General features: G+C 41.4%; 1 protein-coding gene and 1 long non-coding RNA gene across 2 annotated transcripts in view; one reads left to right on the top strand and one right to left on the bottom strand.

The window, feature by feature from the left end:
• The window catches only part of LOC148110134 (uncharacterized), a 55,727-nt gene extending 49,317 nt beyond the window's left edge, over window positions 1-6,410 (top strand). The window contains exon 4 of the long non-coding RNA XR_015724586.1: window positions 6,065-6,410. This is a non-coding gene — a long non-coding RNA (uncharacterized LOC148110134). The remainder of the gene's footprint in view (window positions 1-6,064) is intronic.
• The window catches only part of MARCHF3 (membrane associated ring-CH-type finger 3), a 135,416-nt gene that overhangs the window by 111,253 nt on the left and 9,140 nt on the right, over window positions 1-15,023 (bottom strand). The gene's annotated exons all lie outside the window — the stretch shown is intronic.

Here is a 15,023-nt window from a genome sequence, read left to right as displayed (position 1 = left end):
AAGGGCTATTACATATGTTTTAATATTCACGATCATTTTTTTAAAGATTTTATTTATTTATTTGACAGAGAGAGACAGCCAGCAAGAGAGGGAACACAAGCAGGGGGAGTGGGAGAGGAAGAAGCAGGCTCCCAGCAGAGCAGGGAGCCCGCGATGTGGGGCTTGATCCCAGGACTCTGGGTTCAGGCCCTGAGCCGAAGGCAGACGCTTAACAACTGAGCCATCCAGGCGCCCCAAATATTAATGATCTTAAGTCAAATTCAAGTAATTGAAAGAGATTCTTTATATCATTTAACCAACTTTATTTGTGCTCTCTTCCTCTCCCCTTTTGTGTACCTCCCTCACGAACCTCCCCATCCCCAAAACTTAGAAGGCACCACGCTTCCATTCCTTATCACACATAGGAAAATCATTAGCAAGTCTCGTTTGTTCTGCCACCTGAAACTTATACACTCTCTCCATCTCGACTGCTGTCACCTTACCCAAGCCATCACCTGATTTTCCCTGAATTACTCTCGTAGCCTCTTAACTGGTTCCTTGGCTTCCACTTTTGCCCATGTCCAATCTGTTCTCCATGCAAGAGCCAGTGAACCAGGGACCCAAAGCATGCAAGCAATTTATGGTAGATTTGGTCCTGGCCAGTTTTATTAGGCCTAGAATAGGGGGCAGTGATAGTACATGCAGGAGGATAGGGAATAATTTGGATTTTGCCATGCCAGTGGCCTCACACCATCCCTCCTCTTGGAAGAGGCAAGAATGAATGACTTTATATAAGGCTCACAAAAGATAGCTGTCATCATTTGGACACATGCCACTTAGAGACATGGCAGAATGGACAGCACACATAGTGACACATTCCGGCGGGTATGGAATGAGAAACAGAGGAAGACCAGGGATGAACTGAGTATACTTGGTGAAGCATGACAAGGCACGAAAGGATGTGAAGAATGAAGCTGGGAAGTCACTGAGGTCTCCCAGCCGCCAGAAAGACGTTACCCCTATCACAGGTGATGAAACCAGTGAAGAATTCCCCCCACACAGCAAGGCCTTGAAGGGTAAAGAACTTGCATTATCTCAGCCCCGACACCATTTGTCTGGTGATTATCAGAAGACTGAGCAATAGAGGTGAGGGTTATATTTAAAATGTTTATTACTCTGCACGTTCCTTTTCCCGCACTTACTGTAAGTCTGGCCTAGATACAACTGGAAGGGTTTTGTGCTTAAAGTTGTCCTGCCTGTCACTATTCTTGGTGTCTCTTTCATTGAAAATAAACTCATGTATTTGGATGGGCAGAGAAACTACATCTATCAAAGATCTAAAGGGATGGAATGGGCCAAGAGATGATGGAAAGCAATTTTGCCAGCCCCAAACTGGAGTCCACTGTTACTGTGCTTCATCAGGGCTGGTTCGTCTGTCTGCTTTCTGTCCTGATCTAAAAATGGTTAGTTATTTGAGCATCCAGGTGCTGCACCGACAGGAAGACCACCATTGCAGAGCGGAAACCATCCCCAGGCCACTTCCCAGAGCCTGGACAACCACGCCCACAGGGGAGACATCACTTCTGAGCCTCTCGAAGGTGGTTGGGCCCATTAGCATCCCTTTGATATTTTTAACACACACAATCCAAACCCTTCTCTTATCACATTTTGGGGTATGTGAGCCCCTTGTTAGGAGCCCAGTTCCTTTCATAAATCAGACCTTAGTGAGGGGAATTAATGTCTTCTGAACCAACGCCGAGCTGTTACTACAATGGAGGGCGCTGGCAGGAAACTCTGCCTGGAGGGAGTGATCAATAACTGGAGTAGAGAGAAGAGGGCAAAGCACAGACCGCAAGTCCCCCTGGACTGAGCAACCCGAGGACGGAGATTCTGTCTTGTTTGTCTCTTTAGCCCCAGAACCTCGCAGGTGCTCAGCACTCACTAACCGCTTGTTGAATTGAACTGACAGTTGTAAGAAATGAAAAGAGCAGAGCAGAGCTCAGGGATGGAAGGAAACTAGAAAAATTAGGGTTTGGGGGTATTAGAGGAGTAAATGACTCTGGTAGGAAATGAGTGGAGAGAAAAAAATATTAAAAATTAAAAAAATTGCAAATGTGTATACGTGCACACGGACACAGGTGCCTACACACATGGGCACACAAGCATGGTCAGTACCAATGGGGAGCTCCAGCTCTCCATGGGGACAGAAGGGCAGAAGGGGTCTGGAAGAGGCCCTGTTTGTTTTCGCCCCTGCTCCCAGCACAGGGTGGGGGGGGAGGGAGCCTGGGGCAGCTGAGAGGTAAACACCAACTGGAGGTGGTGCTCAGGCCAGAAGTATGTCCACGGGCAATGTGGGTGCGGACACTGGATCCCCGGGCTCTTGCCTTCGATCCTCAGGAACACAAGCGATCAGCCCTCTTCACTCATTCTGAAGGCGATCCCTCCTGGTCCCACTTCCTAATATAAACCAAAGTTACCTGACAATCCACCTTGTTTTTATCATCTATATATAGCAATGAAGGAGCTGTTCTCTATAAATAGGTTTGCAAAACTGGGCTGTGCCTTTTGCAAACATTAGAGTAGAAATGGCCCTGACACAGATCAATAATGCTTACCTATTTCCCTGGGCTGCTCTGTTTATTTTTAGTCCCTACAAAGAACCCAATATTTGTAGGAAAAAATATCACCTTCAAAAATATTATCAACTAATGACCTGGGCAGAAAAAAATTTTTTTTTGCATTTACTTTATTCCTATCATTCCTTTTTTTATATATAAATTCAGACTCAGCAGGAATTTGTTCTACTACCTCATTATATAGATTCAGGCCTTTGGGGAGAGAGATCATGAAGCTTATAAAATCCCATACCTCCTTTATTACTCCCTGTTTTCTTCCATTTGCCAATTTAGCTAAGAGTTCAGTTCTGTATTCCACAGGCAAAGAATTACACGCTCGTGCACATAAACCCAAAGAGTGAGCTTTGGTTGCTTAGAAATAGGAAGGAGGATGACCTGCTGCCTCACCTCCCTTTACTTGTACATTTTCATTTAGTGCATGAAGGAAACAGAGCTGCAGACCCCAATGAGGAGCCCCAGGAGGTTCAGCAATATAAAAGGTGCATTAGAAAGAGCACTGGAAGCCGGAGCAAGTAATTGGCACCTGATTATCTACAAGTGTTACCTTACCCATCTCTGGGTTTCCTATAGAGGTTAGCAAAATGCCCCCACACAGTTGGTGTCCTTTAATGTCGGTCAAATAAACAAGTTTCTCCTAAACGCAAACGGTATTGGGATTATGTGTTGCACACTGGAGTCCCCACTGCACTTGTGGATGCCTTGGGGGCCCAGACAGAGTTGTGTCCCTAGCAGCCAGGCTGAAGGCTGTCATGACACACTGCTCAGCAGGTCTTGATTGAAAGATCAGATGATGTCATTGTGTGGCCCCGAGTAAGTCACGTAACTCCTTAGGGCATTCTTGTCCTCATCCAGGGGCTTTATTAGAGTCCGTGACAACAGCTATTCCGTGGGCAGGTGATCGCCCTGAATTCGGGGCAAAATTTTATTTGGCAGCATGTGTCTATAATTTTTCCCAAAGACGGTACATATCTTTTATTGTCTCAAAGACTCTGTGGCTATTCCCTGCCCCCAAAAGTTTAAGGATCTTCAGTCAAGGGCAGTAGTTTCCAAAATTGCTGGATCATGAATCCCAATGCTAAAATGCTTTTAAGCGTGCATGCCATGCCTACGTGCTAGGTATGTACAATGTACTGTATTAGGTACATTGTAAAACAAACATCAAAATCACAAAAGTACAAGGAAAGTATGAAATAAACAATATTTTCTTTAAATATATTTTCTTTAAATGTATCTGAGTACACACTATCTTACTGAACAATCATTATTTTATCAAGAACAACATAAATAAATATGCTTCATGTTTGAAAAGCTAGATTAATTATTTGTGATATGTTAATTTGAATGCCTAGTCCCAAGTTCAGTTTATTCTATGTAGCTGGGTTGTAATAGCTGTCACAGTTTTAAGCAAGTAATAATAAGTAAATAAATAAAAAATAAAAAATCACAGTATAAGCATTTCCAAACAGTTTTCCATAGTATTCTCTCTATATTCTCTCTTTAAAAGTTTCTTTAAAATTCTGTTACTTTCTTACTTATTCTTACAATGACACCTTTATCTTGAAAGGACAAATTAGTTATGCTTCGTGTTTTAAAAAAATGACCTCTAGGTAGCATACTACTGAAGACTCTTATTATCATAGAAACGGTTAACAAAATGCGGAACCCTTTCCTTTTTACAAAAAGAAAAATGAATGTAACTTATCTCTAAGTTTGACAACTCAATTATTTTTCAGTAAGATAACCAGCAAACCTCTGTGAGGTACAAAAGATTTTCATGGTCCTTTCTCAACTTCATACAAAATATTGTATTGCTTCAACGGCACTGTATATTATAGGTTTGTTTTTTATAAAATTAATTATGAAGTATCCTCATGCAGCATTTTGTATACCTCTGGCTTCAACATCTTGGCTGCGCTAGCTTGCTTATGAATGATGCAGTGAGTGAATTTATCTCTTGTAACCTCACGCTGGAATCCTTCTCCAAGAAGCAGCTGCTTCTCAAGAGGAAACACTACTTGGTTTTTCTCACAAAACATTTTCATAAAGATTATGAATGAATCTCATCTAGCAGTGGCTCACCAAAAACAAGCACTTGGTGCATTTCATTGGTGAAGCAGAAATGAATACATACAATAGGCTCGATCTAACATCTCGCAAATGTAAAGCAAACCTTCTGCCCTCCATAACCTGTTCTAATATGGTATTTGTTTCCTCAAGATTCAGTAATAGGTTCAATAATACTTTTGCAGGACTTTGTGACAGAGAAACTCATTTTATTATTTTTTTAAAGATTTTATTTATTTATTTGAAGGGGGGGTGGGAGGGTGAAGGGCAGAGGGAGAAGCAGACTCCCCGCTGAGCGTGGGGCCAGACGCAACCTGGGGCTCCATCCTAGGATCAACCCCCCCCCCCCCCCATGGATCAGACCTGAACGGAAGGCAGACACTTAACCAACTGAGCCACCCAGGCACCCGGAGAAACTCATTTTAGATAGATAGTTTTCAGCATAATATCTTACCTGGAAGATATTATGGGAAGAACAAGTCTTTATAAAGATATGTGGCTTTTTTTACTTTTGCATATAAGTAAAAACTTCGAAACAGGCTTCAGAACACCATTTAATTGAGTGAAATTTTATAAAGATCCGTAGGTGAATTTAAACATTGGTTAAAAAGTGCAGGGTTTATTCTACCTATTTTTCTAATTGTGGCACTTTCATATTATCATTAGGAAAATTTTCAAGGCACAGTATACACTTCCTTCCAATATGTTCGTTCTTAATGATAGCACATGTAAATCTGTATTTCACTTAGTCATCTTGAGGGTTTTGAAATTAGGGGCTAATATCTTGGCTAACAAAGAAAGAGCTTGTCTTAGAACAGAGTGTCAACTCCATTTTCAAACTGTTCCCTTGTTCTTGCTTGCCCAATTAGTGATACCTTCGAATTCATACTTTTTTTTTGTTTTTACCTTAATCTTTTTAAGCTACTTCCCTTGTTTTTCTTGTTGAGGGCTAGCTTAGTTGAAGCTAATTAATATTATGCAAATTAATTTAACCTGACATGTGCAAATACAATGCAACATGCCGTAGACAAGTGAAGAGACCAACCACTGCCTGTTGAGGGAAACCTACCCCTCCCTCAGAATGTAGGGCCTTCTGACCTAAAGAACGGGGGGGGGGGTGCAAATGTCAATTCATACACTAAAAATACTTAATTTTTCTTATTTTGGGGTATAAAAAAATGAACGGGAATTCTAGTACTTTCTTCCCCTGCTCCAATGGTTTCTCTTGCAAATTCCACTTTAGAAACCCCAATGTGGATAATCTCTAGTGCCATTTCCAACTCAAAAATTAAAAATTAATGGAATTTCTGCTAGAAGGGCACTGGCTGTCATTGTTTGAGTGCTCAAAGAACTCCTGGATAATCCCCAATTCTGTTTCCTGGCAGCTCCGAAGAAACCCTCCATCCAAACACCCAGTGAGTGAGGAATGAAGGCAGGTTACCTGGCTGAGTTTTCTCCTGCTGCCACCTAGAAGAGAATCTGGTTGAATCCATCCAGAAGTGGGTAAGGTTGACAAGTCTCTATCTCCCCATTAGCGTACATTCACACACCCCTCAAATGGACTGGCAATTTTCAGCCTCAACAAACATTAAAACATGTGGTTATGATGTGTTACAGAGCAAAATTATTCAACACACACAAATCTCCCTCAGAAGCCTTGACAGCTGCAAGTGGGAGGGATGGGACAGGGTCATGTGTTTTTCATGGTTGTTCTGGACAGCTCTGTTTTGTGTGGGAAGAAGAAATAAATTGTATTCCATTAAGTGGAAGAGAAAAGTTTTCTAAATTTAGAGTCTTTTATCACCTGGATTATTTTCTTTGAGCCTGGTTTTCTACATTTGCCATCGTGAGGTGCAAGAGCTTGGGAAGTCAGTATGATTGACTGCATCCAGCAGTAACAAAGTCACACGCTGGGCAGTGGACGAGACAACCCAATCCAAGGGCCGAAAGCTCTTACAAGAGTCTGAAAGGATAGTCCTACATATCTAGGAGAAATTACTTATACAACAGCAAGATCTGGTTACCCGTAAGTAAAATCTCTTGAGGCACTAACCTGAAACAAGGTAGGAAGGTTTTTAAAATAAAGACAGGATGAAAAGATGATCTCCCAAATCGGTCCATTCAAATTTCCTCCATTAAAACTAGCTTCTGTCCAGGGCATCAAGAACTCCTAAGCAGGAGATTCCAAAGCCCCCAATTCCTTTCAGAGGTCAAACACTCAAAACCAGACAGTCCTTCACAAAAGCTAAGGAAAATTCACCCTTAGGAAATTAGCTTGATTGTGTTTGAGGAAAGGGGGGTATATCTCTTTCGTTGGGAAAAAAAATTTTATTAACAAAAAGACAACAAAATAATCCAATCTAGGTTGTTTTCCGTATTTTGGAGATTCCACCAACTTTATCATCAGAGAGACTAAAGGTAATAAAGGATTGTCTCTTCATTAAAATTATAAAACCCTTTTCATTAAGCTTTTTGGAAAGTGACAAGAGGGCTCTCACAAATGAAGTTTTTGTTTTTATTTACTTATTAATTTTTTAAAAGATTTTATTTATTTGTCAGAGAGCACAAACAGGGGGAGCAGCAGGCAGAACAGTCACAGGGAGAAGCAGGCTCCCGGCTGAGCAGGGAGCCTGATGCAGAACTCGATCCCAGGATCCTGGGATCATGACCCGAGCCAAAGGCAGCCGCTTAACAGACTGAGCCACCCAGGCATCCCTTTACTTATTTATTTTTAAAGATTTTATTTATTTGAGAGAGAGGGAAAGAAAGCATGAGCAGGGGAGGGGCAGAGGGAGAAGCAGGCTCCCCGCTGAGCAATGAGTCCCACTAGCCGGCTCAATGGGAACACCCTGGGATCATGACCTGAGCCGGAGGCCGATGCTTAACTGACTGAGCCAACCAGGCACCTCCAAATGAAGTTTTTATTTGTGCTACTTCCTTGCACACAGGTTTATAAGCACTGATAATGTATTTCCTATACAAAGAGACAGAGGTTATTAACTGTGTGAATCCGCACTGGGTTCCTGTTACATGTTTACATAATGGATTCCCTCTCTTCTTTCTTTTTTTTCTTTTTTAAGATTTTTATTTTTTATTTTTATTTGAGAGAGACAGAGCAGGAGCGGGGAGAGGGTGGGGGCAGAGGGAGAAGGAGAAGCAGACCCCTTGCCAAGCATGGGGCCCAATTCGGGGCTCAATCAGGCTGGATCCCAGAACCCCCAGGGATCATGACCTTCGCTTAACCAAACTGAGCCACCCAGGAACCCCCTGGGTTCCCTCTTTTGATTTTCTTAGGAAACCAGAACTCCCCAACCTACCACTCCCAATCCCCACCACCCCCCAAATTGCTTCTGGCACTGAAGAATGAAACTCACTCTTGCTTGGAATTTGTGATCAGACACATTGTATTTGAGTTCTCCTATACAACACTGATAAAAGAAACAGCCAAAATAGGGATTTAAGCAGCCAGCTAGTCACCTGGTGAGTATTCCCCTTACAATTAAAAGTTACCAATCAGACAGTTTTACATCTTGCTCTCTATAGAAGGGAAAAATAAACAGGCTTTGAAAGATGAATAGAATCATACAGTGTTAACACCAGAATGAGTCCACAGAAAAAATCCAGTTTTCCATTCCTTTCCAAGAAAGGAGCCTGGTGCCTTGCTGTACGTCTACCTTTAATCAGAGGTGGGGCAGGACCTGGCTCAGGGTTCCGAATGGGGTGCAAGCAGAATGGGGGACCTGGCCATGCAGTCATTTATGATGATATCAAAGAGAAATCTCAGAGCAGAAACTAAAATTAGATAACCAATTTCATAAGATGGTAAAGAGTTCCACAAGTCACCTGAAGATGTAAATATTTATTAGTTACTCATACATTTTTAAAACTAGAAAAGGGATTTTTTTTTCCCCCAAAGATTTCCAAAGCAAAAACCTACTCCACACACTCCAAAATATTTTCCAGGATGTTGCCGCCAACCCCTGTTAACTGACATTCTCTGACAGAGGTCTAGAAAATGAGCTCACTCCACAGCTCACAACCAGCTAGCTTCATCGGGGGTGAGAACAAGAGGCACACAATGGCACAGTCTCAACGGCCACATCGCTTGTGTTTTCTCCCATCAGGAGCCAATTCCTCTTACTGCCAAATGGAAACCATTCCCAGAATTTTCATTCCAGAGAGATTTCTGTTAAGAGCTGTGCATCTTAACAGATCAGGTATAAAAAATCTAGGCTCTGTATTTAAGCTGGAGAAGGAATGAAGAGTAAAAACACTGTCAAAACACTTACTCCACTGAGCCTCCACACCACTCGCCTCCCCTCTTGAAAGTTACAACCGGCTTGAAGTAATCCTCATTCAAAGTGGAGGGTTTTAATCTGTATTAATGACCTTTGAAAATGGGAGCCCAGGAAGGCCTCTGAGATTCAAGAAGTGAGGCTTTGCACGCAGAATACATGGACTCCGCAAGCCAGGCTGTTCTGGGAAGAACTCGGTGCTAGAAGTGAACGAATACTCCGCACTCGAGCGACGGATTCAAATTCACTCATCCAAATAGCTGCCGGCTCTCTGGGCTTGAGCTCAACTGCCTAATGTAGCATGAGGGGATGGCTTCCCTCTGAATCTGAGGCTCCATCTTGGACTGCTCTCCTCGCCCCCCAAAAATAATGTCTCAGGTCGGGGCTGACCCAGGAGAGCACTGTTTTCCTTCCTAGCCTTTTATTTAAATATTAGAATATGCAAATGTATGCAAATTTGGGCACACCCTGTGGTGAAAATTCCCACGTATAAATAATAAATCTTCCTCATACTCCTCAAAAAAGAAGAGGAAAGGTAACTGGATTTCCTAAGAGCGTCCCCGCACATCCCCACACCACCTCACCTTCAAATATGAAGATAAATGAGATTTTAAGAGAATTCATTTTTAACCAATTGCTCACTCCTAGTTAGTGATTTCAAACACCAGGTAAATCTGTAGCTATGATTTTGTATAGCTGAGTATTGCCTCCCATTTATACTTTTAGAATGAAAAGGCTGCCATTTTAGTTGGTATTCAGAGGTCTGCCAATGTGCGAATCCAAGCAGTTCAATTATTTTGCCCAACTGGGAAAGTGAGTTATCTAGAAACAAATGGGAATGACAGATTAAAAGGCTATCCTTGCTAATACTTTCAAATTGGGCTAAAGTTAGTTATACCCTGTTGAGTCCTTCCACTTAGGATGAACAATGGAGCAAGCATGGCGAGACATATTGCTTGGGCCTCTAATCTTAGCTGTGACATTTCCTGTCTCATGTTCTACCATCAATAGTGACCTACTTGCTATACTATGTGCTTTTCCAACTGGGGCTTTTGATGCTCAGACATGGGAAACACAATTATTTTTATATTTAGCACAAAGTGTAGCCATGAAACATTTCAAATGATTTCCAGTTCAAGATATCCACACTACTCTTATTTTGTGGTAATCTTTTTTGCTTTGTCATTTAGAAACATAATAGTTGTGACACGTTAAAAACAAAAAGCTATCACCCATTTTTTTTTAAAGCGAATTGTGCAAATGCTACGTTATGTCAGTATCCAATAAACTGAAAACTAGCAAAAAGTGAAAGAATCATGCCCTAGTTACTTATCTTGTTCGAGGAACTGGAAACAAATGAGTCTTGTTGAAGGTGATAGGAAACAACACTGCTGGTGTTATTGGGGCTTGAAATCTTCAAGAAGAATGAAAATAACTTATTAGTGATCATAAAAGAGTAGACAGAAGCTAGCACTCAGAAATGGAATAGAAGTGTACAAAAGACAAAACACAGGATTTATTAGGTAAAACTACAGTCAAAACTAAAAAGTCACCAAAACACAATGCATAATAAGATCACAACTATCTGGCAAGGAAGGCTTACAATACAACAAAATATATCTGACCAATAACTCCGGAAAGTGGATTTACTAGGCAAAGTAGAACTGCCACGCATAGTTTTCAAAATTAAAAAGAGAGCCAACTATACAAATTTATGTCTGTATGTATGCATGTAACATAACAGACAACTGTTCACAATTTTAAGGCTTGCTAACTTTGACCCACAAACCCTAAAGAAATGAACAAAGGGTCCCACACGCAAACGAAGAGTACTTATTCCATGTCACTTGTGAATTAAGCAAGATCCCCAAAACTTAACCCAATCTCCGAAACACATGCCAGGAGTCTGCAATACACCGATTTCAGTGAGTCTCCTACACTCTGTGGCTACACCAGCTCGAAAGCAGCTGCTTTTGTGAATCATAAAGGGCCTTTCAAAGCACAGTGTGTTCACACATGGAAAAGCACATGTTCTACTTTGCCTCTGCCAAAGAAGCTTCATTGCCACCCCCCCTAAGTACTTGGGAAATATTCCAGCAATATGTGTGTACCCATTATGGATTCTTTCTCATTGCTACTGCTTTCGCTATACATTTTCTATAACCCCATGCTGTTACCCACCCACAGTTTAGAAAGCAAAAAAAAAAAAAAAAAAAAAAAAAGGGAAGAAACAAAGCCTTTGTCGAGCCATAAAAGCACCAATCTACTGTATATGAAAACTACCCTGTCAAAGGCAGTCTCTCAAGAGCTTTTGTAGACCATGCGCCCGCCTAATTTAAATAATGATATGCTGACCCAGCCCTTTGATTACTCATCTCCTTGTCACTTGGGTCCTGATGGGCTCTTACACAATTACACACCCAAATCTACCCAGGTTATAAAGTGAGGAAGAAAGAGGTCCTCCCTATGACACACCTTGTGAACAACGTCAAAATATCCTCTTCCCTTTCTTCCCCCTTCAGTTTTTTTCTGACTTGTCTTTGATGCAAAACATAAAAACAATCTGGAAGAACCAGATTAAAAATTACTGTCAAATATAGATGTATTTCTACTCGCCATAAAATTTCGATCTGCTTCTGGAAGTCTGATACAAGGAGTTTAACTGCAAAGTGTATTTCATAGTAACGACTCTAACAGGTTTTTGTGATAGCGGGAAGCAGAGAAGGCAGACAACAGCGCCAAGCGGGTTTAGACTGATCCCCTGCACAGACAGAGATGCCATGGTTGGCGAGGTCACCTGGGGAAAGATCTGGCGAAGATGAGCAGATTGGAGGGGAGTGTGAAGTTCCTGTCAAAGGGGGAAATGGTGATTTATTTGGTTGGGTAGTAAAGTCACCCTGGAAGCCTCAGAAAATAATGGTTCACAATGTATTTAGCAAATGACACATCAGCCACAGAATGACAGCGAAAGGAAAACACAAGAGCACGTATTTTAGTTGAGAAGGTCCTGAGCTGAAAGCCAGAGAAAAGGGACTTTGGGCAGGCACTGCTTCACTTCTGTCAATCCCTTCCAAATTAACATGGGAGGTAAAGCTATTTTTCAATTTGCACCTTCATAATTACTTCAGAATAATTAAGAACACAGTTCTAGGAATAAATTATTTTGGTACATACATGAGTTCAAATGAAAAATTATGTGTAAGTAGAGAAAACAATTTTGTTTAAGTAAATTTGTCACTGCAAATTATCATGCAATTATAATTCTTCCAATTTACAATTTAGCTTTATATATCTACCTCTATTTTTTAAGGGGTTATGCCTAACATTAAAGGAGCTGGCTGGCATCCTTTAAATGATAATCAGTATAAAAACTGCAGCTAAGAATATTACTCAAATTTTCCTCTTCTACCAAGTTCTCTTAAAACCTTTATGTAATACTACTATGGCAAGTCTACCCTTTCCCTGAAGAATTCTGATACCTATCTCTTATTTTGCCCTCAGAGAGAGAAAAGTAGGTTTTGTTAAGTTCCCAGATTTCATAGGAGAAAAATGTAAAGTGCGTGTACTCAGCTCAGTGGCAACTGTCATCCTCCTTTAGACCTTGTGTGGGAGAAAAAGGCAGCCTGTGGATTACCAGAGGTCAAAACGTCTAAATATTCATTTCTTCATTAACTTGGTCACTTGATTTTTCATTCATTTTACAAATACAGCCAGGATCTCTGTCCCTGTGGAACTTAAATTCTAGTAGGAACAGACAAAAACAAGTAGATAGGCAGGTAAGTGATATAAAGTTATGGCAAATATGACAGAGGAAAAAGGAAAATGGAGCAGAAACAGAGGATGGGGGGAGGGCTCCCCTGAGCAGATCAGTTGGGATGGTCCTGGGAGGGAACTGTGAAGGGGAGCCCTGAAGGGAAGGAATGGAGCCATAGGAGTGGGGACATGTGATCCAAGCAGAAGGCACAGAAGATGCAGAGGGTCAGAGGTGAGAATGAGACCAGCTTACATGGTGAGACAACTAGTAAAGGCAAGGGGGTAAGTAATGAGGTCACAGAGATGGGCAGGGCCCTAGCATGCAGGCCACGGTAGTCTTGGGGAAAGAGAAGCCGTGAAGAGCAGGGAAGGGACACGGGCAAATGAACCTAAGTCCAAATCCTAGCTTAACCACTCAGCAGCTAAGTGAGCTCAGCAAATGACTAGCTCTTCTTGGATGCTAAATTCCTAATTTATAAAAGGGCACTCAATAAATCATGGCCAGTTACAATCATCAGTAATTATCATTATTGTTAATGCTCTGATATGTAAATAAGATTAATAAAAAATGTTTACATTCAGGGGGACCAATACTGCAAAATGATATATCTGAAATATAGAATTGAGAAATCAGCAAATCATTTTAATCGTTTTTATTCAGTAAAGATCATATACTTATTGAGTACAAATAGACATAAATTAGTACATTTGAATTCATTAGGGTTTATTGTGATTCTAATCACAATAATTATTGATCTTGGCTCATTTCTCTGGCCTTAATTAGTCTGCACTGAGGCTATTCCCTCCCTGTCAACCTAGCTTAGCCATTTTGTGTCCAGAAACATAGAGCATTTCAGTGGTACCTACCAACTACACAGGAGTCATAAAGGGAGTATCAGAGTTACTTTCCAAGTCACAATGTATAGGTAGACACTTACATTTATTGCCAACATCTCTTGCCCCCTCACTCCCAACACATACTTCTTTTTTACTAACAGAATCCTAATATTGTTCAAATTCACCTCTCCCTTCCCTCAAGCCATGATGGAGAACATCTTGCGAGTGGCTGATTTACAGATGGAGCATGTGATGCTTTTCTAATCAATGAGATAAGAAGACAGGTCTTCTCAGACTCTTCTTGGTACTATTTTAATCTCCCTCAAAAGGAGACCCTGGGAGGGTAACTAGATATTGTGCTCTGTGCTCTAGATATTGTCATGCCCACGAGTGATATCTGAACAACTGCAGCCATCTTGCCAGGAAGGTAAGAACTAGTCTTCGAGTGAAGACTAAGGATGACAGTGGCAGAGAGATGAAAGGAACCTGTATCTTTGGTGATGTTAATTGTGCCACTAAATCAACTAATCCTGCTGTCTGCCCTGCTTCTCACATGAGATAATACACTTCCTTACTGTGTAGGTCAGTTTGAGTTGGTGTCCTGTGTTGTGTGCAGGTTTCCTAGCAAGTGGACCACATCACCTTTCCTTGGGCACTTCCATTTGGAAACACCACTTGTTTCTTTGTCTCTGAGAAGCTCTAGGAATGGAACGAGGAATTCTGAATCTAGCTCACGAACTCCAAAATTCTGGATATGAGGTGATACAGCATTTTAATTTACAAAACTGGGATGGTCACCCGGAAAAGCCTGAGGGGAAAACACCCCAGAAATCACAACAGGAAGATGATGTTTTGGTCTAAGTAGCTGGTACCAAATAGTCTATCTCTGACGTTCCCTGTTTAAAAAACTTGGACTTTTACCTTCCATCTGCCTAGTTTATATATTTTTCCCTGAGGACCTAAGTGAAGCACACCCCTCCCTGGGCTTATGTTCCATAAGGCTTCCAGTTCTGAGCCCTCACCCAATTACAAGTACTTCAACAGGGACCATGTAGGACTAGCACAGATCCCAGGCACAGGTCAGATACCAAGGAAGCTGAAGCAGCTTCACGCTCCACTGGGACAAGAGGATTAAGGGGCAAAAGCACTCCGGAAAAGAGGTGCAATATTATGATTTATAATCAGGAGACAGACCTGCCTAGAAAAGAAGGGGGGAATATCATAATCATAATAGGACACTTGGCTATTTTTGTTTTAGCTATGTAGAGTTATTTTAGAATTGAAAATATTAGGGACTGGTAAAATAAAACATCCATCCTACCAGAAAAGCATGGATGCTAACTGACTGTAGAGGGAAATGTTGGAGTGGGGTTACTGCTGGCAGAGCTGCTGGTGGGGTTTGGGAATGAGGTAAAATAGAAGATCACGTAAATGTCTACTAGTTCACAATAAGCAAAAA

Source organism: Ursus americanus, chromosome 5 (assembly GCF_024610735.1).
Source record: "Ursus americanus isolate L20-20 chromosome 5, mUrsAme1.1.p, whole genome shotgun sequence".
Classification (NCBI taxonomy): domain Eukaryota; kingdom Metazoa; phylum Chordata; class Mammalia; order Carnivora; family Ursidae; genus Ursus; species Ursus americanus.
The sequence above is the reverse complement of the archived record's forward strand: the minus strand, read 5'-3'. Positions and strand labels throughout refer to the sequence as shown.